At 45.0% G+C, this 23,904-nt stretch overlaps 1 non-coding gene across 1 annotated transcript; it reads left to right on the top strand.

The window, feature by feature from the left end:
• Positions 1–21,076: 21,076 nt before the first annotated feature.
• TRNAR-UCG (transfer RNA arginine (anticodon UCG)) lies at positions 21,077–21,149 on the top strand. The gene has a single exon. It is a non-coding gene; the product is annotated as a tRNA-Arg (tRNA).
• Positions 21,150–23,904: the final 2,755 nt, after the last annotated feature.

Raw genomic sequence — 23,904 nt, forward strand, 5'->3', positions numbered from 1 at the left:
CTTTGTAGTACCTAATTGTTAGTACTTTATTTTAAGACGTGCAGTATAGCGTATGGGGACAGCATCCATGGAACATTTTGAGAGGTTTGCAGTTATCAGAGACCACTATATATTACACTCTGAGTAAGATGTATACATTGGCAACATTGTATTTGTAGGATTGACTTTGCATCTAGTATTATGGAATGCACACCCTAATTCATTAGGGTTGAGACCACCACAACACAATTCATTTTGCACTCTATTTTACTTTCCACACTATTGTGTGGACCATTAGCCATACCGTCTTTAGATGACCTCCTTACTACAGAGTTTAGGATAGTATAACAATTTAATAACAAGAAGATATGTTCTTGTATTGAGGAACATATCAGGGGTCCTTATTTTTGGACTCTTCATAAACAATTATTGAGTTGTTGAACTTTCTTCATTAATCAAAAAAGTTTCCAAAATAATTTTATTCGCACAAATTTGCTTGGAATCTTCAAAATACATTTAGTCTCTTTACTATCCGTATTATGAATCTTACCCTGATCGTATTTGCAACATTTTTCAACATTCACCAGCATCCACTGGGCCGCTTTATGTGGTCAGCGGTTTGTTTACATTTATGACATCAAGGCATGACGTCCTCACGTTCCCAAGACACACCGATGCATAAGTGGCCATTTTGGTTGCATTTAGATTACTGATGGCCAAGGATGACTTGACAGCCCACTACAGCTGTTACTAGTGCTTCAGACTTAACATAGTTAAGCTTTTAGCTTCATACTAGACCAATGGTCGTAATGGTGATTGCTGATGAGTCGCCATGTTTGTTATACTCTTTGGACACACACCTTTTATACCTATATTCTATCCCATAGGTAGAATAATCACTTAATACGTTGATACCTTGTCTTTACTTACAGCGTCCTATTTCAATGGCGAAACATCCCCCAATTTTTCAGATAACCTTTGGTCTACCCAGAGTAGCCTAGAGGCCATTCACCAATTCTTCTTTGCGTTTTGAAATTCACAATCTCACCTCCCATAAGGCAAGGTGAGTACAGAAGTATTTGCTTGCATTACCAATCAGTTAAGAGCGAGTACTAAGGGTCCTTGCACATAATGATATCTACATAATTTCTTTAGGGTGCCAGAATGATACGCTGAAAACAGTTTACTTTGTCCTGTGTAGAAAATTGAGTCCATCTGGATCATGGATAAAGGTATATATTTATACATATTAATTAGTAGAGTACCTAAATATTTGTTACTCTACCAACAAGTATGTTATTTGGAAGAGAGTTGAACCCTATGCAATTATGAATTTGTTTACTATTGTCTTCACCTTGATTTATTTGGTTTATATTGAATGATGATTACAAAGATACTGATAGAAGAATCATTGTTTTTGATTACTTGTAGTTTATAAAATTTGCATCAAGACCCCTGATAAAGGGAAGATTTCTCGAAACGCATTGGATCACAATATGAATAAAGATCTATGTTTTACGAAAAAATTCTGAGATCCATTGTGATATATAAATTGAGATTGAATGCATAAGGAATTTCCATTTTACATTGAACTCCTATCAAGATTATACCAAAGTTATTTAAAATGGACTACTAAGTTCTTGGCTTTTGTTAGGCCTGTGATTGTGTGCAGGGGACGGGAGTTCCATTACCGTGGGAACTTTTACTTTTTAACCATCACCCTTGTTGTCAGCCCGGAGTCCTGCATCACCCAGTGGCTGACCAGCTCAGAGTTTGGGCTACTGGAACTTTGGGGATAAACGGCTCATGCTACAGGAGCCGTCTCTGACAGATTTTGTAGTTGTAGCATCAAGGGGACCTGAGATAGAAGTCACACTGTGACAGTTGTGTTCCCTGCGCTGTCGTGTATCGGTGATAGTTCTCCAGAACAGCTTTCCTGCATCCAGTGTTGTGCTGAGAGGGTCCTGCATCGAGTTCTTCTTCATTCTCCATCCTGAAGACCTTGCACCAGCATTTGACGTCGACCGGAGAAGTGTTTGAACCTGCAACCCCTGGGCATCGAGGACCAGAGGTGACAGCGGGAAAAGAAACTTGGACCCTCTTCTAAAGACCTGCAAAATCCTAAGATGAATCAGGGTACAGGGGGTGAGTTGTAACAGTACTTCTATCAACCCCATAACTCCCCTTTAAAAGTTTGGTAACTTTTATAGCAGTTTGACATTGACATTGCTTGCTCGTGCAAGCATTTCCGAACGTAGGGGACAAGTTGATTAACTAGAACAACTTGTCCTCCACCCCTTGGAATTCTTCATTAAACCCCAATAGCCCACCACTAACTTTTTTCCTGTCTTACAAACCTGTGTGGAACTTTGCACTTTTTGGCACAAGGCCCCATTTATCTTGGGGATGGACTTCTAAAGTTAGTGTTGTATCTCTGTGGACTTGTAGTGCTGCATACTAGTAGTTACCTTCCTTTGCCGGGGTTTGTGATTTATTGTACCTTACTCCAGTGATTTTATATATGTATCATTTATTTCGTTTGTGTGATATGTTACATGCTAGTCATTTATCATAGTGTTATATGGTCATAATTAAATAAGTATTTCTATTTGTTTTTATCACTTTATTTTGATTTTACATGACAAAATATTACAAGTTATACAAGGTTTGAGCTACGACTTCAATAAAACCAGAACCCATTTCATTCAGCTCATCACATATTTTAAATGACAACACCATTTAGCTCTAAGAATTCCTCCACTAACCCAAAACCCCATTAGATAAAACAAGACACAAAAAACATACCAACCACATAACAATAAAGACAAATCACAGAACATACAAACACACCCCTTACACATAGCCCCCAACTAAATACCCCAGATTACGTCACTTCTGTCCAACACATCCCTCCAAAAGTAAAGTCAACCCCTCTATTGCATTTCCAAAACATGTGCAGTAATGAACATCTCTCTCGTTGACAGCCCCAACACAAGTATCCTTCAAGCCCATCGCACTCATACGTACTGGAGTCCAATATACGCGACCTAAGACCCTTTGATGAATATAGCGTAGTTTTAAATCCATTTTGGCTTTAACAGCTACCCTCCAGAGTCCCTCCCATTCCTCTAGCGATATAATCCTTCCCAACTTCACAATCCATGCCAGTGTTAATTTCTCCAGAACTCTTGTAGATAACCTTCCATTGGCATTCATTTAAGAAATGTTGACACCATACGGGGCGGTGCATCGAATAACTTGCATATTTTGGGCTTTCCTTTCATTGACGCATCCACTGTCTTTCAACCATCATTTTCTCCAAAGTCCTGTATCTCCAATACCCCCTTTTACCCAGAACATATTGTTTCAAAAACCCTGTGAATGGTATCATTTTCTCATCCTGCCAGACGTCTTAAATTTTCAGAGTTCCTTTGTTTGCCCAGCTATGCCAATTTAGCGTTCTATTATCGATCTGTAACCCTGCATTATGCCAAATAGATGCATCCTTATACATGAATAAACCCTGTCCACACCCCAATATCCACTCAGTTAATGTAGTTTTCGTGGTAACAATAGTTTCTAGCTTTACCGAAGATTTGGGCATTTTCCCAAAGGAGTACAAACTACATAACAATAAGGCTTTAATCTATCCCTTTATAATGATACCCACAAAGGCTCTGATCCCCTTTCCTTCATAAAGTAATAAGCAGATTCTTTTTAACAGAAATCCTCTATTCATTTTCAAGAATTGGGTACCCAACACCCCCCTGCTGAACATTACGAGTCATAATGGGGAATTGTTGGCCTTTTCCTTGTACCCCACAAGAAGTCCAGAAATATCCTTTCAATACGCTTGAACACCTTTTTGGTGAATCTCAGAGGAAGCAACTCTATAACATATAATAACTTGGGCAAGAGCATCATTTTAATTGCATTCACTCTAGCCCAAACATTCAAGGTCATACGTTCCCATATACGAATATCTCTTTGAGGTGTCTCAATCAACTTACCAACATTAAATTCCACCATTTTCTTCATGCCACGAAGAAGATAGCTCCCCGAAAACGTCACATTTAAGTTTGCCCATTGACAGTTCCAATCAGCTAGACCGTTATTTGATGGGCTTTCTTTGATTGGGAATACCACAGTTTCCCCCATTTAATTTTATGCCCTGAGAGCAATCCCTCCTTCTCCATCAGGTGTTTCAAAAGCGCACCTCCGTACTCTGGATTCACCAGAATTAGTCATATCATCTGCATATGCTAGAACTTTAACCTCCGTAACCCCCACACGCCATCCATGAAGGCCCTGTTCCTGTCTAATATAAGCAAGTAATGGTTCCAAGGCTGGATTAAAAAGAAAAGGGGAAAGCGGGCAACTTTGTCTCGTACCTCTAAATAACTGAAAAGATGACGACGGCTCTTCATTAACACACATTTTGGCAGTAATTTCAGACCAAGGCCCCAGCAGCATTAAAAAAAAAAGTGGGCCAAACCCCATTTCAAGTAACGTATGATTTAAGAATGACCAATTTTACACGATCTAAAGCCTTTTCAGCATCTAAGAAAATGAGCATCATTGCCTCTGTTTTTGAATCTGACAACCCCATAATATCTAATAATGTTATGATGTTATCATACCCATGTTTTTCCCCCATGAATTCCACCTGGGATTGATCAATTAACTTGCACATATTTTTGTTCAGTCGGGTAGCCAAAACATTTGTAAAGATTTTTACATCTACATTCAAAAGTGAGATTGGACGATGATTACTGCATTTAGTGGTGTCCTTTCCTGATTTTGGTATCAAAGTAATAATTGTTTCTCTCATAGAAGAGCAAAAAATCCCATCTGTTAAAAAGCGATTTATATAGATCAAAAAGTTCTGGTTCGAATTCGGTACTAAAGGACCTGTCCAATTCTACCGGCAACCCATCCATACCAGGGGATTTTCCAAGATTAAGTTGATATATTGCCAACAGAACATCAGATTCAGTAATTGGTGCATCGCATCCAGTGCATTTCTCCCCTCCTCTGATAAATACGTATTATCTACTTTATCAAAAAATTTAGCTAGCTCTCTTGCCTGATGGGTGAGTTCTTCTGCATAAAGGGAAGCAATGAATAATCAGAAACGCTCACAAATTTTTCTTCTCTTAATTGCCATTTCACCCATTGCATTATCTATCCACTATATATGATCTCTCTGTCAATTGTTTTTTAACCTGTCCGCCAGGAGTCGGCCCCCTAGTTTCCCTTCTTCCCAATACCTTTGTTTCATAAAATGTAAACCCTTTTCAGCCTGTCTCTCCACTTAACTGATATCCATGCTTAATTTGTCTTCACTGGCTTTTGGCAGTGCATATTTCCTTTGCAAATCTCCCAGCTCTGTCTCAATGTCTTTTAGCCTTGTTTCTCCAGATGTTCTTTCCCGGGATATCCAATTCATTAGATCACCATGGATAGTTGCCTTAAAAGAATCCCAAACAATCAGACCATCCGTCGACCCCTTGTTCCCCCTAAACTAATTAGTAATTAAGTTATCAATAGCCTCAGATGCTTAATCGTCCTTTAGAATAAACTAAGTCGCCATTTAATGCAACTAGGCCGACAGTGTCAAAAATTCAATTTTTGTGTGACCAAGGAGTGATCTGAAAGACTACGCTCACCTATGTTAGCCTCTACTACTTGTTCTACTAACCTATCGGATATTAAAAAATAATCAATTCTAGTATAAGAATCATGAACTGGGGAATAGAATGAAAACTCTCCCTCGGGTGTAAAACCCTCCAGATGTATATCGGATCAAACACCTATACAAAACCCTGAAAGTCCCCACTCAACTTCTGACCTGTGAATCTGCATACAGAGGATCTGTCCTCGCTGTGGTCCAGTACACAATTGAAATCTCACCCAAGAATAACAAAATCGCCATTCATGTCCCGCAAAATTGTAGTTAAGGTTTTAAAGAACATCCCCACCAGGGCATGGTCCATATATCGAGCCCAAGGTCATTAATCTTCCTTCATGTCTCGCATCTGCCAGAATAAGACGACCCTCATCATCCATAGTCACATTTTCTACTGCCATACCCAGCTTTTTGCGAAGTAAAATCCCTACCCGTCTTGACTTTGAAGAGTAACAATTCTGTAGAACCTTCATGTATTTAGAATTATTTAATACATTCTCTGAGTGTTCTATTAGATGTGTTTTTGCAGGAAACACGATCTGCCTTCTCCCTCCAAGTCTGGATAATAGTTTACTTCTTTTTTGGGGGTAATTTAAGCCTTTTACATTCCAAGTGGCAATATTTAAAAGTCCCATACCATGAAGCTCACTGGATGTATTACTAAATCGGATTGTAGTACATCAGCCAGTTCAACTCTTATTTTCCCTGTTACACTTATTTTCCACCTAATGGTAAATAAGTGTAGGTTCCTTTTTCCGACATACACATAACACGTAGACCACACAACATAACGACAAATTGAAAATTGCCCAAAAAACAGTGGACCACTTAAAAAAACAGTTATATGCAGAACATTTGCTATTCTGAACTATACCCCCAGAATCCCATGCCCATTCCAATATCCTATATTTTATTCTATCTCCCATCACTATCCAAGACAGAACTTTTTACTAGTTAGGCTCATCCCAATGACCCCATTTATTATACCCATTTGCACCACCCCTTCATTAATTTATTTTCCTCTTCTACAAGATATCCATTACTATTAGCCGTAAACCCTATTCAAACATCAACAATATTTATTCCCAGACAATACCTTCCTTAGTGTCTCTTGATATAATGCCTTCAATAAAAGGAGCAGCCATTAAAATGGCTGCATCCCAATAATGGCCCATCCCACCATGACCATGCTATCTAAACCTTCACCCTCCCCATCGCCAATGGTTTTGGCCACATAATTACACAAGTAATGTACAACAATACATTAGCTGTTCGATAAATAATGAATAAATAAGTATGTTTTCAACCGATGCACATCTTAGTCAAAACTAAGCCATTTAAAAGAAATTTGATCAAAAGCCCAATCACCTTCCTTTTTGTTCTGTTGCTTCCCTTCTTCAATTGCCCTCCATCATGCATCAATTACTTGCATGCTCACAAGCCTTTCTGCTCCTTGAGGAGAACAGCCATGACTGTTTGAGTCAATATACATCCAGTGAGTTATGTTGCATTATCCATCGACGCCGCTCCACCACTTAACTTACTATCCCATCTAGTCATTAGCATGCCTCCAATTAAACTACCAACTTCACACCCACACATATATTGTACAAAGGCACTGCCCTAGCTCTCCCACCATTTAATGATGCTTATATGAAGCCCAACGTTTCCAATTCTGAGAAATGTGACTTAAATTGTAAACGCATCCCTCCTCAACCAAGGTTTTGCACAATTATTCTGGGCACGGCAGTCAGTCAATGTCACTTGCGTACTTAGACCAACATAAACTCTGTACCAATCAATAGCACATTGGACTAGACATGTTGAAGAACCGGATTGCATTCCTCAATTCTTAAGTTCCATTAACACTTAACAAGCAGTTTCATCTAACTCCAGAGAAACTAACCGGCATTGCGCCTTTGTCACTCCCACTCAAAGCCTTGATGCCAAGTAATACCACAGTCATGCTTCATTTTAAGAGTCACCTTAGACTCTGGTAACCGGCAAGCATTCTCAATGTGAACTCTGCCATGAAATCCATGCTCACTCGCTATTACCCGCCATCCGTAATGATGTGACATGTGCATTGAGGAATATATCCTCCTTCAGCCATTCAGGCCGTCTATTGACACAGCAGGTGTGACTTTATCCAGAAGCGTGCTGATGTTAACACTCACATTCCCTCTGCAAGCCTCTAATCCTTCCTGATCATCGAGATTCTTCTTCTGCGATCTCTGCGCCCCTTCTCGCGTTACAGGAACCACTCTCAACTATCAGTGAGGCTTCCAGCATCTTCCTGTCATATCCACACATACGGACAAGCCGCTGCCGTAATGAAGATTACCCCTGCTATCTGCGCAGGGAGTATTAATTCTATTAAAGACTAGGAGGCGAACATTATGCTTCATCTTCATTTATTTACTACTCTTCAGCAGTTCAACAAAACTCAAATATAAACTTTGAAAAATGTTCAGCATAACTTTTCCTTTTTCAAACTACAAAATCCATGAGTCTCTGTAGTCCATGCCCTGTCAGCCAGTCACAACCCACTTCCTGTGCATGAACTCCTCCTCTGCTTTTACTCGCTCTGAAAGTTTCTCATCTTCCATAACTGATCCTCGCTAACGGTGCAAAGTCTTCCTTGAACTTGGTAACTCAACTGCCGGTGTACCTCCGGTCTCCTGAAGCACTCTGCTACTGCTCTGTCTACAACTATTCTTCTGCTCTTCCCCTATGAGACAATATAATATGAGATTCTAGGGTGGTGTCTATGTAGTGTACTTACTAACATAATACAATGCAATTTTAGACAGTACAATACTCGGGTGGGAATTCAATGCTCGCCTCCTGGTCTTTAATAGAATTAATACTCCCTGCGCAGATAGCAGGGGTAATCTTCATTCTATGACAAGACTGGAGGCGAGCATTATGCTTGTTCAAAGCTTCCCCAACACCATTCCCGCTAGACTTTCTGTTGGTTTGAAATATAAAACTTTAAATGTCTGATCACTCGACCAATCTGCTGCCAGCATGATATCACTCAATGGTACCCATGCTCTCTCAGCTCTCGATGCCATTGCTCCTCTCACTGAATGAGCTCAATACATGCTCACATTCACACCTGCTGCTTGCATAATCTCTTTGACCCATCTCGCGATGGTAGCTGAGGTAACTGCGTGAAAAGGCTTCCTGCGCGCTGTTAGTAGCTTTGTGGTACTCACTGCCCTATTCTCCACTGTTCTATTTTCGTACTCTTTAATGTATCGTGCCACGCACCATTTCGTATAACTCGGGGAAATAGGGATAATGGACCGTAGTAGTCCCCGTCTTGGTTCTCCTGACTATCGAAAAGGTCACTCCTTCTGGTCCGAAGGCCCATCTGTTAATCTCCATGGCTCTGACATCTGATACTCGTTTGCAGGAAATTAAGCATAACAGCATAGCTAGCTTACCTGATAGTTGCTTAAGGGAAAGGTACTTATCTGTTGGCCAATCTGATAGCAAACGTAATACTGCTGACATGTCCCACGTAGTACTATACTTGGGCTCTGGTGGAACTCTGAATCTCGCACCTCTGATGAGCCTCACTACTGCAGGATGTTCTCCTGCTGGGACGCCCTCTATTGGCAGATGTTCCGCTGAAATTGCCGATCTGTAAACTCCTATCGTACGGAAAGCTCTTCCGTTCTGTAACGAGTTTGCTGGGAAATTCAATACCTCCACTACAGGTGCTGAAACGGGATGAACACCTCTCTCCTTGCACCAGCTTGTCCATTTTGCCCAAGCTGCGTCGTAGCTCCTCCTAGTGGATGGAGCCCAGAATTCAGCTATAAGCTCTGCAGCCTGCGCTGAAATTCCTGGCAGTGCCCAACGTTTCCTGATATCCTGCACGCGGCTAGCGGGAGTGTCCCTCTCACTCTGAGGATGAGATGACCCAGCTGGGTCCGTGAGCAGTCGCTCTCCTTCTGGAAGGACTCTGGGTATGTCTGATACTAGTTCCATTAACATTGGAAACCACACTTGTGACTTCCACAAAGGCACTACTGGGACCAGCTCCGCCTTCTCCCTCCGACATTTCGCTAGAACTCTGCTCAACATCACGAAGGGAGGAAATGCGTAGTAAGGACCTCGCGTCCACACTTGCAGGAAAGCATTGGTTCCTTGCACTCCCGGATCCAGCCTCCAGCTGAAGTAAAGGCTTGTCTGATCGTTGAGCTGGGAGGCAAAGAGGTCCATGTGTATTGGGGTCCCCATCTCGTGTTCAGCCTCTGAAACACTGCCGGATCTAGTTTCCAGTCGCTGGAGTCTGTCAGATACCACGAGTTCCAATCTGCCACTACGTTCAGTATATCTGGTAAGTACTCCGCTGTCACTGACGTCTCCGACTGAAGACAGAAGTGCCAAAACTCCTTCGCTAGTTCCGCTAGCATCTTGGACCTCGTCCCAACTAGGTGGTTGATGTATCGCACTGCTGAGATGTTGTCCATTTTCAGCAGGACACAAGATTTTACTCTTCCTCTTGTGAATGCCTTGATCGCGAATGATCCTGCTAGGAGCTCCAGGCAGTTTATGTGATGGCAAAGCTCCTCTTCGCTACACTTGCCTCCTGTTTGTAGAGTTCCATATCTGGCTCCCCAGCCCTTCCGGCTGGCGTCTAATTCTATTATCAGATCCGGTCTGTCTCTGAATATGGCTCGCCAATTCCAAGCATCCATATTCTTTAACCACCACTCTAGTTCCGTAATACAAACTTGATCTAGAGGCACCTGCTGGTGGTACTTTAGTCCCTGTTGAAGGTGCTTTATCTTCAACCTCTGCAGTACTCGGTAGTGCAGGGGACCTGGAAATATGGCTTGAATAGATGCCGCTAATAACCCCACTATTCTTGCCAAGGCTCTGAGTGATACTTGCTGCTTCTCTAAGCATGTTCTGATCTCTCTTGATAGCCTTTATTTTCCGAGCTGGAAGCTCTAATGTCGCCTTCCTGGTATCTAGGACAAACCCTAGGAAATCTAATCTCTGCGCTGGCGTGGTATCTGACATCTCTGTATTCACTAGGAATCCCAGCGATCCCAGAAGGTCCTGCACCCATCTCGTCTGGTACACTAGTACCTCCCTATCTTCTGCTAGGAGTAAGAGATCATCCAGGTATATGATCAGCCTGACACCCTTCTCCCTGATCGCTGCTGCTACTGGCTTCATCAGTTTCGTGAATGCCCAGGGTGCTGATGCAAGCACGAATGGCATTGTCTTGAATTGCCAGAATTGTCTTTGCCAGCGAAAAGCCAGGAATGGCCTGTACTCCTTGAGTACTGGGACCGTAAGGTATGCGTCTTTCAAATCCAGATGCGTCAACCAGTCTCCCTCTCTCAGGGAGTCTCTGAGCTGGTGGATGCCCTCCATCTTGAAGTGCCGATATATATGATCCATTCATTCAGCTCTTTGAGATTTATAACCAGGCGTACCTTCTCCTTCCTGTGCACCAGGAACATGTTGCTCCCAAACCTCGGGGTTACTTTGCATCTCTCTATGGCCTTTTTGTGGACTAACTGCGTTATCTCGCTGTCTAGGCATGCCTGTTCTGCTTGCGCTAATCTCTGACTCTGGGGTCTCCTTAGCTGGACTGGGGCTTCTATGAAATCTAGCTGCAACCTCTGACGGATTGCAATATCCAGGAATCGCTTGAAAGCACGTGCCAATTCTCTGACATGCGCGTCCTCCCACCTACGGGGGGGAAACTGAATCGCTCTCACCTGGTGTAAATCCTTGATCTCGTCCTATTCTTCTGGGCCTGCGGGCCTCTCGGGAATCTCCCTCGGGATGGGAAGAATGTGTCCTGGCTCTTATTCTCCCAATATTGTGCTCTGGGGTCTTCTTCCTCCTTGACTGCGACCGGCTGTGTGACCCCTGAAGTGGCCGGTCCCGCCAAAAACTCTGCTTGGAAATATTTTACAGATAGATGCCTGTGCCTTTTCCAGCAAAGTGTATGTTCCGACGAACCAGCCCATCTCCTTCCCAAAGGTCTCTCCGAACAGAAGTCCCTGGGCTCCTACTCCTGCTTCATCCAATGCTAGATCGCTAAGTTGTGGGTCTATTTTCAGTAGTAGGCCCCTTCTCCTTTCTGAAGAGATGGCACAATTCGCATTTCCAAGGAGGCAGACTGCTCTCTGAGCCCAGCCGGCGAGAGCTTCAGGGTCTACTTCTTCCCCGGTATCTTTTGCCCTCTCTGCGAGGTCCATAATCTTGGCGAGGGCCCTGCCAAGTCCAACACCTTCTCCTGGCAGCTTCTCCAGGACCTATCAATACCCTTGTGGGGATCCTTGCTTGTCTTTGACACGAAGGTCAGCATCTTTGGATCGAGCCTGGGGGTCTCCGCTACCTTTGCCGGGAGATCCGGTCGCGGGCACTCCGCTCGTAGGTGCTGTCTCACCTCCTTATCTAGTGCTTTGCGCAGTCTTAGTCATAAATTGTGCTACTCGGGGGGATGGTTGCCACTCAGTGGATCTCGGATTCCGGATGCTGTCTGGATCAAACATATCCTTGTGAGCTTCTAGGAGGTGTTTCTCCTTTCGCGCTCTTTTACCCCCACTGGGACTGACTTACTCCAGGCACCAGTCGTCTTCTGTGCCGCCTTCTTCTCCCTGCAAGGCCTGATCTTCTACCTGCTCATCTTCCGAGCCTGTGTTGTCATCCCCTGGAGAGGGGGTCATGAGGTCTGGCACTGCCGGACGCTGAAGGTAAGCCTCTTTCAGCTTCGCGAAAGCGTCGGCTACCTCTGGGGCCTTTTCTGCTGCCCCGTCCAAAGAGCCCCGGGGGTCGTCGGAGGCTTTCCTCTTGAGGGCTATCTTACTCCCTTCTTTCAAGGGTTCTGTGGGCATGCACTTAAAGTCCTTGGTGCTACTACTGGGCTGTGAGAGCATAGCTTCCAATGTCTCCAGTCTCTCCTGTAAGGGTCTGACCCCTTCTGCCACTGCATCAATAAGGGAGCTTCCCAGCACTTGTTTGAAGCTGGCCGCGAGATCCTGAGGCTGTTCCTCCTCGTTCCACTCAAACTCCGACATCTTTCTGCTGTGCGCCCAAATACCTGAATCAGGTGTCTTAGCACGCCCACTGCTCCCTGGTGATGATTTATGAATATTCATTTTTTTTTTTTTTGTGGCTGCACCAACTTGTATGTATCACTGCCTTCAGGCTAATGTGAGGGTCCTCGCTTCAATTGCGCCAGTCTTCTGCTCACTAGCAGAGTGGGGTGATCTGAAGCCCCTGTGCCTTGCTGCTCATGATCTCGTGGGCTGCTGTCTCCTCAGCTGTAAAATGCTGCTGGCACGTGTGCGCGCGATCGTTAGGATCGCTATTTCTATAAATATTCTTATTTCTTTAGATTCGCTTGTGCGAGCATTCGGTGCGGTGTGTTTGTTTGCTATGTGCGTCGCTTAATAGCGACGTTTGCTCTGAATGCGTGGGGTTGTGCTGAGACTCATCCCACCCGTGCGTGGGGGCTGACGTGCTGGAGCGATGTGCTCTGCACCTCGCGAGCAGCCGCCCACCTACCCGAGGGTGGGGGCTGCTGCCGTGAGTCTGCACCGCTTATGGGAGACGCGTAAAGCCACTCGCGAGAGCCAGCTCCACCTACCCGAGGGTGGGGGCCTGGCCTCTCTAGTGGTACTCCTCGCGCTCCGATGCTGCTGTAGCCCGCGAGGCTGGCCAAACCCCTGAAGTGCTGAAATTGCGAGATGGGGCCATCAACCTCGCGGGCAAACTTCAATGACTTACCTGTAATTCGTGCACAAATGCCTAATCCGACTTATCTCTTCCTACATGGCGACCGTATACGCGTGCGCGCATATGTAACTAAACTTAAGGCTAAAATCACTTCAGGCAATCTTCTGCCTCCACACGTTCACTGTGTATTATATTACATAATTGATGTCACTTTCAATAATATACTCTTCCACTCAATCTCAGCCAATTCCCACACTGACATATGGAGAGGGAAGAAATGGTACTTATCTGCTTGAAGAGCAGTAAAAGAAGAGGAGGAGTTCATGCACAGGAAGTGGGTTGTGACTGGCTGAGAGGGTATGGACTACAGAGACTCATGGATTTTGTAGTTTGAAAAAGGAAAAGTTCTGTTGAACATTTTTCAAAGTTTATATTTCAGTTTTGGTGAACTGCTGAAGAGTAGTAAATAAATGAAGATGAAGCATAATGCTCACCTCCAGTCTTGTCATAGAATTACATTACGTGCTGGCGTAGTTCCATGCATTAAATATATGGGTGCTTTACTCAAATGGCCATTTCTTTGTGCATCGTCCGAATTAAGTTAATACAGCAAAAAAGTTGATTCTAATGACTATCTAGCATACTGTAGTGTGTATATATATTAAAATAAACGAAACGCACGCATTAAACAAAACAAAATGAGAATAACGAATGCAACAAATGCTGATCCAAATATGAAATTATCTTTTTTTTCTTTGGTGGTAGGCTCTTTTGGGAGCTGGGAATAACCTCCATTGGCATGATGTCCAAGTCAGACAGGAATGCCTCGGCACTCCTGTTGTCTGTAAATGAGTGAATCCGGCCCTCTATCACCACACGAAGTGTTACAGGGTACACAAAGTAGTACTGTAGCTTTTTACACTTTGCCTTCTCTTTTGCCATATTGAAAGCTTTCATTTTCTCTAGCACATCTCTACTTAAATCTCCAACTATAATCCTGTGTCCACCCCATGATAAATCACCTATTTCACGTGACTTTTTAAGAATCATTTCCTTGGTTGGAAATCTCAAAAATGTCAGAATAAAATGTCTTGGTCGCTGACCCAGCGCTGGTTTCTACCGTAAGGATCCGTGAGCTCTTTCCATTTCCAGAGGTGTCTTGGGATCCAAGTTTAGCATAGAAACAAACGCTTTTTCCAGGAATGCCATGGGGTTGCCCTGCTCTACATTTTCACGAAACCCAGCTACTCTTTTGTTGTTCCTTCTGGAGAAGTTCTCAATTTCTCATTTTGAATTTAGAGGTTCTTTATCTGGTCATGCAGCCTTAAAGCTTTGTCATACACTGCGTTGAGATAGCCTTCTATAGCTACCATCTTTGTTGTAAGGTCCATATACCTTTTCACTGCTTTAATCAGCTTGGTTGTCGATTTCAGCTATATCCACTGTCACCTTTGTCAGGAGGTCAAGGAGTTTGTCATCCCTTCTTTCATTATCATCCTCCCCTTTCTGTCTCTTCACAGGTTGAGATGTTTCAGCTGGGCTGGGATCAGCCATTATAATGAGAGATGTAGCAGGGTACAGGAGCACAGCCTTCAAGCTGCCATCTCTGGCGCTGGCAGTTCTAGAATCAAATAATCAAAATAAGTATTTTTATGAAGTTGTCTGTTTACTGTTCTTTGACTTTTCACTGTGTGCTACTTGAGGACGCCTTACCAGGCTCAACCCTCTTTAGACTTGGCCTTGAACTGGTTTGGCTACAGCTCCCAGAGTTGTCCCGGTCACTAAATTAGGTTGTCCTCCCAGACATCTATCCACCAGGCCAGAGTATAGAAATCCAATCCTAACATTTGTAAACGGGTATTCTAAGATGTGTTCTTCAGATCTAAGCCCTTTCCATCTTCAAATACTAATGGACCACTCGGCTGTTATTTCAGGCTGATTATTCTGTGATAACCTTCTCCTTTACTAGGAAAAAGTCCCTGAGGTGCGTCTATTGCACCTTTACTAGCAAGATCTCTGTGTGCCTCTGTTCATGCGGTCCCTCTTCCCCGGTGTTCTGGAATGAAGGTGTTGCTGCCAGAAAATGGGTGTCCCGAACAGTTCTATCCTGAAACTTTGAACTGCTGGACATACCGAGATACATAATTGTCCACAAAAGCACCAATTTCCATCTCTGCCCTCTCTCCTCACCATTGCTGCAATATCGGACCTCTTGGGGTCTAGGCCTTCCCCTCATAATAGCAGGTTGTCTCGTTGCTACTCCCCAGGTAAGGCCAGCAGTACCCCTGGTAAGTGCCGGGTAGTCCTTAATTTGGCCATCTCAGTATCTAGTGTTTCCTCCATTGCCTTTTGGGCATTTATAAATTGTGGAAATGGATGGACAACATTTGTTGAAAAACCTTGTCCACAAATGTTGCCATTTCTTTGAAAGGGTTTTTGAACAAGAGCTGTGACGCCTGCGAATAGTATAACTTTTAAAACTTTTATTTGCACACTGAGGTTTGGAAAAATGCCAGTCAGGTTGGTCATTATTCTGGGGAAAATAGTGTCAGGAAGGAGTGAAAAGAAAATAGAATAGTGGTTTTATACACTGGAAACTGGTCCTGGCCCACTTTCCCAAGGTATGAAGCCCAAGCATCTTTAGCCTCAGTCAAACCTGCTGTTAGTGTACCAAGTTCCTAGCTTGCCATCATGGCTCCTTCTGATCAGACTATCTTGAAAAGTGGTATCCACATCATCCAGTTAGCTTCTGCCATATTTATTATTTATTTGGTTTGGTGAGGAGGTGGCGGTACAGTGCGCCCAGTTGCATTTCCTCCATTGCTGTGAATAAGATGCTGGGCATTGTTCCTTTTTTTATTTTGTTGTATGCAACAGTAATTTCTATCCAAATCACACATACATGCATGATCACTATAAGAAGTCTTCCTTAACTAAATTCAAGAGCATATTGTGGGCTGCAATGCATAGCTTCCAATAACGGGTAAGGTGACACACCAATTTCAATGATTCAATGGAAATAAGCAGATTTGCTTAGCAGGTATGCTACTTGGAGACGCTTGAGCATGTTAAAGTCCCCTCAAAATAAAGACTTCAAGTCACTTTAGTTCTCTTGCATATTCTGTGCCCTATATTTCAATACCATACAAGAGCAACGGTGTCATATTGGCCACCCGTGGGTTATGGGCTTGCACCAGCTCTTTCCTTTCTGCTGGTGCCTGGAGTAAGTCAGTCCCTCGTGGCCTTAGCCATGCAGCCCTTTTAAAGTTAAATTGTGTGCACTAGTGCACCTAGACCTGCATCCTGGTCCCCGCTTCCTGATCCCTCCATTTCCCTCCCTTCTTCCCCCCGACATCCCATTGGCCGGCAGGCCCTTATAGGACATACATTTGTGGTAGCCTCTGTCCATGCAGCCCCCGGCTAAGGGTCCCATGGCAAAGGGCAGCTCCTATAGAAGCAACTCGAGACTGCCAATGTTCGCCTGGGAAGCCGGCCAGCCATCAACAACTAACAAGTTAAGTGTTGTCCTGGTGGGGAATACAGTAATAACGGTATTCCAAAAGCCCTACCACTCTTCTCAGCTGCATAACTTCGCACACCAAGGTTATTCAGCTAGTATGTTGTAGTCCTATCACTATTGTGCACCAATCACTTAATTTTGTTGCATTTACTGTTGTGTCCCCATTTTAGGTGTTCCGCCCTCTATCCTGGTATATCATATCTAGATGTTCCAATTCAAGGTGTTTCCCCACCATCACTGTGTCCTCTACCGAGGGATTTGCCCACCACTCCTTTGTCCCAACCCTGGGCATTGTCCTACTACTGCTATTGCTGCTGTGTCCCTGATCTGTGCGTTTCTCCCACTTGCTAGGTATATCAAATATAAGTGTTCTAATTGCTTCTCTGCCTCAAACTGCAGGCATTTCTCTCACTTGCCGGGTGTCTCAAATCTAGGTAATTGTACTGGCTGCTGTATCCCTGGTTTGGACGTTTTTCCTACTTGCTAGGTGTCTCAGGTCTGGGTGTTTGTAGTTGCTGCTGGCTCTAGTCTGGGCGGTACTTCCCCATGCCAGGTATGTATAATGTGAACCACATCTGTGGACACATGCTGCAAGCATGGCTCCACATCCATGCACTCTAGAATACAGCTATGGCTATGCAAATTCAGTATAGCAGCTCGCATAACCGTCCACACTGAAACCCCTGACGTACCTGAACACCTCTGCCACTAGTATACAGCGATAACCTACAAAAAGAATTTGGTCTAGCTTGGCACACATCGGATCTCCTGCACTAGCGCTGTATCCTAATACACCAACAGCACCCACCCACGTGCCTGACCTCGGGGGCCCCGCCAACCCTCCCAAGTCGTAACCTGGCAGAATGCACACACACATCTTAAACTTAACTCGTAGAACCATACATGGACTTCAGTCCCTGAGGCGTGCCAGCCACAAAGCTCATTGCAGCCATACAAATTGGCAAAGGACACTATATAAATGAGGATTACAATTGTAAATGGTAATTGGTGGTTCAAGCGAATAACCACTGTAATCTGCAGAAAAGTTTTTAATTGCCCTTATTTGTTATCTGGATGCAAGATTTATCCATTTGGGGCCTCCATGTCAATTTGTGATGTATAATGACCCTCTAGTAATTAAAGCAAGACACTTTCTATTTGCCTAGCTAGTTACCAGCAACGTTTGTTTTGTGTGATTCTTTTTTGCCAGAAAGAAAGACGTATCTTCGTTTTTGCAGTTTATTAGGCCATTTTGCGCAGTGTAAGAGTATAATAGGTGTAGCTGATGTTGAAGACCCCTAGCTGTGAGGTCCATAAGTATTTATAAAAGTGAAAATGTGTGGTTTGTTTGATGACGAAGCGTTTCTCCTTATACAATTCCACACTGTTTCACCATTCTGCACCAAATTCTGCATAGTTACCTGTTTGGGCCCTCCGGAAATTACTGGCTACATGACACTTGGACACCCCACCCCTTTCCCTGGATTTCAGCACCTTCACACATGAGATGGTTGCCTGAAATTGGCAAAACATCAATGTGGTTGTAGAAGGACTGGTCCTCGACCCTAGAATGCACGTTTACTGGAACATTTGCACCGCAACAAACTGCACCACGCCAGGGCGAGGCAACAGGTGGGCAGAGATCAGAGTACGTCCCAGTATGCAACAGCATACCAACTCTCGCCTCCCCACACATCGGCTCCGGGGTTTATCAGCCAGCCACACATGCCCATTCTCACTGTAGTTTACGTCAGGGTGCAAAGCACATCAAGCGGTAAGTGAATCGGAGCAGTGACATAGAGGATCATTGATTTTGAACAATTGATGAGTGTTGTCATGTCTGTCCACAGAACCTGTTAGGAGAACATGTACTTTTTGCTTGTAAGTTTTAAATCTGCACACCCCATCCACGACAGGTGTCCTGTCCATCAATTGGACAAAGATGTCTTTCGATCTAGGGGCAAGTGATGAATCAGCCTATAAATTGAACAAAGAAAGGACAAGTATGCACCCTTGCTTGAAGGGCCCTAAAAGAAGGTATTGAGTCTGAAAGCTCTATGCTTTGAGCCAATCTTACCTTCACTGATGTAAGGCAATAAAATAATCATCTTTAATAAACCATGGGGAATACCCCAAGTAGCTAATTTTGCCCAAAGTTTATCACAATTGTGTGGCGGCCCGGGATGAATGCTTCCTCATCCTGAAGTCAGCGATTCAGCAAGGGTCATGGAAGACTGTGCTGGACACTCTTGCACTGCGGACGTAGGAGGCCAAAGTCACCCTCAAACAACTGTGGAAATTGAGCGATGAGCTGACTTTCTCTGAAGCTGGTCTTATGCTCAGGGGTGACCGGAACGTGGTCCCGCAGGTGAAAATACAACAGGTCATTGAGTTGGCCCACGAGGGATATCAAGGTGCGGTCAAAACAAAAGCCTGACTGCGCCAGAAGGTCTGGTTTCCAGAGTTGGAGAGGCGGGTGGAAGAGTTTGTCGCGTCATGTGTATTGTGTCAGGCGGCGTCACCAGCCCAAAGGGAGCCTGTCATTGAAACCATGCCTCGCGACACAAAACTGTGGGAGGTGGTTCATGCGGACTTTGGGTCCACAACCCGAGGCACGCATTTCCTGGTCATGGTGGACAGTGGTCCAGGTACCCTGAGGTAGAGTTCGTTGAGTCTGTGGCTTTTGAAAATGTGGTGGTGATCTTGGCTGCTCATGGGCTCCCCAGGATACTGTGCTCAGACAACGGAGCACCCTTCCAAGGTGAGAGCTTTACCAGGCTAATGTGGGACTAACAAATCCACCACAAGAAGGTCATACCCGCTATGGCCCAGGGCGAACGGTGAGGCTGAGAGAATGATGACTCTCAATAAGGTGTTCCGCATTGTATAGGGGCAAGGCCAGTGTTTGCAGAGGGCGTTATACCAGTTTCTGCGAGTGTACAGGGCCACCCCGCACACATCTACGGGTGCCCGAGAGAGCTGTTGCCCGAGATGGGGGAGAAGGAGCTGGCTGTGATCGATGATCAACAAGTGGAACGGGACTGGAGGCTAAGGATGGAACAGGAGAACCTACGGAGGGGCCTCAGGCCTCAGCAGTTTGTTCCCAGGGATGAGGTGCTTATAAAGGACCGACGCCCACACGGGAAGCTGTAATATGAGCCGGAGCCAATGGACATGGTGGCTGTGAAGGGGTCCATGGTGTCAGCCTCTGATGGCACAGTGTCCATCACTCATAATGCCAGCTTCTTTAAAAGACTGGGGGAGCCTTGGGCGGAGGTGACCCAAATCTGGGACATGATGGAGGTTCCAGATGAGGGTGGGGGTGTGACCCCCTTCCCCCGGCTCTCCAGCCAGAGAGTGTACCACCGAGGGAGTCCCTATCCGGGAGGCTGGCAGGAGGTACCCCCTGAGGACAGGGCGAGGGAACCCTGATCACCTTAGTGACTATGTACTGGAGTCTTCATTCAGGAGTCACCTTCCGGGAGGCTGCAGTTAGTACTGGGGTCCCGGTGGTTGTCATTAAAGGGATCTGTTGTGGGTTTTGGTTTGCAGTATTGTGTATTACCGAAACTAATGTTATATTGTTTGTTGTTGTCCTCATGAAAAAAGAGGAGTGTGGTGCTGCCCCTTTAAGGGTCCAGCATGCGGTGGAATGATGTTGCACTAAATAAACTGGGTGTTCCTGGCCGCGTCCGAGTGACCACGGAGCCCGAACTGCACACAGGGATCTCTGTGTGAGTCTGTAGCGGGAGGGGGCTCACGGTAATACGCATGGCCGCGATTGACATGCAACAACAAGTAACATAAAGAAGAACCCTCTGCAACTACACAGTCTCCACTAAGGCACGTGGGGCTAAGGGGGTGGCCTTCAAGGCTCTCTCTAGTCAGTGCAGCCCCATAATTTTCCTCAGTAATAGCGCCAAGAGAACTTAAATATATAAACACAGACTAGTGTTTTATGTGTATTGAGTGTGTGTAACAGTAAATTAGTATTTAATTATGGTGTCTGTAATGCAGTTTTTCACCTAAAATCAGTCTTGGGTTGTGGGAGTTAAGGTGGAACACTGGTTGCAGGCGAGTAGATCAGGAAGTGTTAAAACACTGAGCTATAACCTACAGAAATGACTTTGAGGTAATCACAAAAATTGGCTGCAATCTCCCTATGAGACCGCGTGGCCTAATGGATAAGGCGTCTGACTTCGAATCAGAAGATTGAGGGTTCGAGTCCCTTCGTGGTCGGCATTTTACATAATTCTTTGGACAGTTGAAAATTCTATTCAGGTGTAGCTGTTACCGAATGAACCCCGGTGTTTACATTTATTTTTGTTCTTAACAGTATTGCCGAATATACAGGGGATGTCCACATCGGTATGTTAGGGACCGAGTGGGAGACGGCCAGCGGAGCGGAGTTGCGCACTAGGTCGTGCGCATGTATGTGAATGCGTGCAGTGCTTGTAGAGAGGTTTGGGCATGGGCTGCAAAGCAGTGCTGCATGCGTGTCGTGCGGCAGTGGGTGCGTAAGGAAAGTAGAACATACACATCATACAGGCAGCTTGGGACTCAGTGGTGGAGTAAGAGTCTAAACAAATATGTCGCTGGCAATGGCAGCTCTGCTTCTAAACGAGGGATTGTGGGGAGACCCGTAAGCTTCCTGACCTAGAGACACAGCCGAATGCCGCTCAGCTGCCGTAAGGCGGGATGCAAGATGCCTTTGTGTCTTCCCTTGTGTAGCTAGGATATTTCCATGAAAAACAAGCAATACCGCAATATGGACCCCAAAATAAACCAAGCTCCGACACGAAATTTCTAGTCCATAAAAAGTCCCTGATGCTAAAATATCACCCATCCCAGGGTTTATTTAAACACGATTGTGTACAGGCTGTCTGGGGTTGAATTTTGACCCTTTTTTTTTATTTTTAAACAAATGGTTGGCGCAGCATTGAGCGCCCCTACCCTAGCGTGCCACTTCACGCGCCTGTGACGTCCTCTGCCACTCTGCCTTCCCCACGACTACGACGAACGCACGCCAAATGTTTATTCATCCAATTTTGTCTTTTGATTCTCTCTTTCAGTCTTTCACAATAAGCGAACAAGTGTGACAACTTCAAAACAAGTTAACGTGACATTATCAACATCATACGGCAGCTGAGCGGCATTCGGCTGTGTGTCTAGGCAGGGGAGTTGATAAGTCTGGAAAAGACCCGGGGCTAAGCTGATGTTGGAACTGTTGGGACTGGGGGCTAGCTAGTCTTTTGGCTGTAGCTCCTGAGATTCTATCCGGGGCTACAACCAAAAGACCAGGGGCTATAGCCCCCTTTGCCCCCCCCTAGCAACGCCCCTGTGTCTAGGTCCCATAGGAAGCAAGTTCACGTCTGGCAGCTACACAGGGCAGGATGGACGCTTACATTTCACCCCTCATACAATCTATCTAGGAGGGGATTCCGAATGGCATTCTATTCCTTCCCTAGACCCCTCAGACTGTCTGTCAATTTCTACATGGCCATAATGCTGACTTGCCATAGGCCAATCCTAGGCAGTGTGTTCCTCCCCCAGAATGGAGAGAATGGCCATGTTAGCAGCTACAAACTGGGATGAAACAGCAAAGGGTCGTGTGTGATGGCTGAACATATTCGTCCCAGTCTGACCTGACCTCCTACACGTATGTTCCCGGTTCTGGGCATTCCCACAAAACATGTGTAAGTGATCCTGGCTCCCCAACATCTGCCACTCTTAGACTCAAGCGTGAGATGCAGCCTGGTAGATGTATAGTGCCATTGATATACCATCATAAGTTGCACCTCTGTGAGGGAGGCGCATTCTCACATATTAGCTATGGTTCTCAGGGCTCAAGTCGAGGGTACACGAGGGTGGACGGAGTCCCCCCACTTTTTTCAGAGGGCACCCTGATATGCTAATTTCTTGTGATGCCGCATTCAATTAGTATGCTAATTAACCCCCCCAACCCACTTTCTTTTTTAGGACTTGAGCCCTCATCCATGGCATCATCCCGTTGATGCCATGGCCTCATCCCACTTGCCAACTCTTTTGTGCATCCACCTGTTTGACTCTGCAGAATTATATTGTGAAACAGAAGCTTGAGCGCTATCAAGCACTTTCCACTTTCTTACCTCACTGACGGAGATACTGGTGCGGCCAGTGTCTGAACTGGGAACATGGAAATCGTTCATTTTCACTCACCCCATTGCGTTTTTTGCACTGCTGAAAGATTTGAGTGCCCTCATCACGAATATATCCCCAGCCTTTAAACGCCCTCCCCTACTCCAGGTCTGGAATCTGCCATTTGTCACCCTGACCACAACATCTTTCATACCCCGTTTTGGTGTAAAGCGAGAGGGAAATTACGTCATCCTCGTGAGTGCAGTTACCACCTCCCAGGCTTCTAATTTTGCCCTCATGATAAGATCACAGGAAAGGTTTGGTGTCTCTGGTGCTTTCTCATCCAGGGCTGCGTCTAAAGGTGGTGGCTGCTATGGATTGCTCCATGAACGCCTAGTATTTCTCCGATATGGCCAGTGTCCACTGCCCTGTTATTCATGTCTCTGCTGCCAATGAGCATTTCAAGAGGTCTGGACATGAGGGGTAGCCGTTCTGGTTAGGTTTAAAACAAATATGCTTACAAACCCTAGGTCTTTTAACTACCCAAATGAATTCCATCACCTTCGATTGCAGTGCCCTAAGAGTTATTTTAGGGCGGAGAACCCTACAGACTGAAATAAGTAGAAGACTTAAACCCGAATGTTCATTTTTATTATGGAGACCCTCCCGAGCCAAAAAGCGTACAGTGGGCTCCAACTCTGCGTATCGGTTTTCATGGCCTCAATCCTGAGTGGTCGGCTTCAAATACTTATGATATCTTATTGCCTTCTTTTCCTATTGGCAAGGGGTTCGCTTCTGAAGGAGCGATTTGTCCCTTGGCTGTTCTATTTTATAAGCGTTGATCCAAGACTGATACCCTCCCAAATGTACCCTTTGC

The sequence above is a fragment of the Ambystoma mexicanum genome, chromosome 3q (assembly GCF_040938575.1).
Source record: "Ambystoma mexicanum isolate Mex_15411 chromosome 3q, UKY_AmexF1_1, whole genome shotgun sequence".
NCBI lineage: Eukaryota > Metazoa > Chordata > Amphibia > Caudata > Ambystomatidae > Ambystoma > Ambystoma mexicanum.